The sequence below is a fragment of the Alligator sinensis genome, unplaced genomic scaffold (genome assembly GCF_000455745.1).
Source record: "Alligator sinensis unplaced genomic scaffold, ASM45574v1 scaffold1950_1, whole genome shotgun sequence".
Taxonomy (NCBI): Eukaryota; Metazoa; Chordata; order Crocodylia; family Alligatoridae; genus Alligator; species Alligator sinensis.
The window spans coordinates 110,114-112,128 of record NW_005843422.1 but is presented as its reverse complement, the minus strand read 5'-3'; the positions used below and the strand labels follow the sequence as shown (position 1 = coordinate 112,128).

Genomic DNA, 2,015 nt, shown 5'->3' with positions numbered 1-2,015 from the left:
CACACGGACACCCCCACGTCCCAGACACCCCTCTCCTCACACGCCCCCTCACACCTATCTCGCCCCAGGCGCCCCTCACCTTGGCACCCGCACCCTCTTGCGCACGCCTGTCACAGCCCCCACCCTGTGCCCTGCACACCCTCTTACTCATCCCATGCACCCCTCACACACCCCCTACACCCTTCACACACTGCGTCACTCATCCCATGCACACCTCACACATCTACACCCCTTGCACAGACCCTACATCCCTTCCACACCCCCTCGCTCATCCCATACACCTCTCACACACCCCTTCCTGTCATCTCATACACCCCTGGCTCATTCCACACACCCCTCACACACACCCTCATTCACCCCGCGCGCCCCTGGCACACCCCCTACACCCCTCACTCGCTGTCACTCCCATATACCCCCTGTACATACCCTGCCCCAGTCAGTCACCCCCATACACCCCTCACTCACTGGCCCACACCCCCTGCACCTCCGACGCACACCCTGCATGCACGCCCGCACCCTGTACCCCTCCACACACCCTACGACCCCTTCCCCCAACCCTTGTGACCCCTTGGGTACCATCACACCCTCTCACACCCCTCACCCAACCCTGACATCCGTCCCACGCCCCTCCCCGTCGCACCCCCATATCACCCAGAGCTCACAGCTCCCCACCTCTTTCCCACTGGTACACACCCCTTACACACCCCGCCTCCCCCACCCCCTCAAGCAGGCAAGCGGGCTGTTGTTGGAGGCCGGTTGTTGTTGGAGGCCCTCGAGGGGCAGGTATGGGGGTGCGGGGGGCTTGGGGGAGGCTGTTTGTGACCCCCGCGCCCAAGTTGTGGGGTCATTTGGGGGGTTAATTAATGGTAGGCCTGTGCACTTGTGTGTGCAAGAAAGAGAAAGAGAGAGGAAAAAAGGGTGCGCACACTCGCACAGTCTGGCTCCGAGGACTTGTGTCGATGTTGGGCCTGCGGGGGTTTGGCTGGCGTGAGTGTGTCAGGCTGGTGTACCTGTGTGTGTATGTGCATGCGTGTGTGTGTGTGCTGCTTAGCTGTATGTGTCAGTGTGTTGCATATGTGTGTGTGTGCACTGCTTTGATGTTGTGGGGGTGTAAGTTGCTCTGGTGGCGTTGCATGTATGTGCGTGCTGTGGGATTGTGTGTGCATGCATGTATGTGTGCTGCATGTGTGCATGCATGTGTGCTGCTGTGGGTGTGTGGTGCGGAGGGGCTATGTGCATCACTCGTGTCCTTTGTGTGTGTGTGTGTGTGTGTGTGTGTGTGTCACTGCATGCTGCTCTGGTGACGTGCATATATGTGTGTCCTCTGGTTGTGTGTGGAAAGGTGGCGTGTGTGTGCATGCACTGCTGTGATGGCAGGTGCATATCATTGCCCGTGCCGTTCTGGTTGCGTGGCGTGCGTGCGTGTGTGTTGCTGGGTGTGCGCGCGTGTCACTGGGTCTGTGTATGTGTGCAATGCCACAATGATGACGTGAGCGTGTGTCTGGCTGTGTGTGCAGTGCTGTTGTGCATCTGCATGTGCGGTAGTTATCTCCGGGGTGCTATAGGCTCATGCACAGTGATGGGGTATGTGTGTGTGTGCATGCGGCTGTGTGTGGAGGTGTAGTGGTGCGTGGCGTTGTGTCAGGCTGTGTGCGTGGCATTTTGTGTGCATGGAGGGACTCTGTGCTCATGTGGTATTGCAGGAGGATTGTGCGTGTGTGGTGTTGTGAGGGGCTGTGTGTATGGTGGGGTGCTTGTGCATGTGGGGTGCTGTGTGGGGGGGCTGTGTGTGGTATTGTATGTGGGGCTGTGTGCGCGTGGTGTGGGGGACTGCGAGTGTGGTGTTGCATGTGGGACTTGTGTATAGTTGTGTGTGTGTGTGCGTGCGCTGTTGTGTGCAGGCCTGTGTGTTTGCCACTCTGCATTCATGGGGGCACAATGTTGCGTGGACTACATTTGCGGTGGTGTGTGGCACCGTGTTTGCTGTGTTGTGGGGGAGCCTGGGGGGGGGTGTT

The 2,015-nt window shown here is 59.1% G+C and overlaps 1 protein-coding gene across 1 annotated transcript in view; it reads left to right on the top strand.

Annotated features, from left to right (window-relative positions):
* Positions 1-430: 430 nt before the first annotated feature.
* Positions 431-2,015, top strand: part of ZBTB4 (zinc finger and BTB domain containing 4) — an 18,897-nt gene continuing 17,312 nt past the window's right edge. Inside the window, 1 exon segment of the mRNA XM_025195190.1 lies at positions 431-783. The gene's annotated coding sequence lies outside the window, so the exon portion shown is untranslated.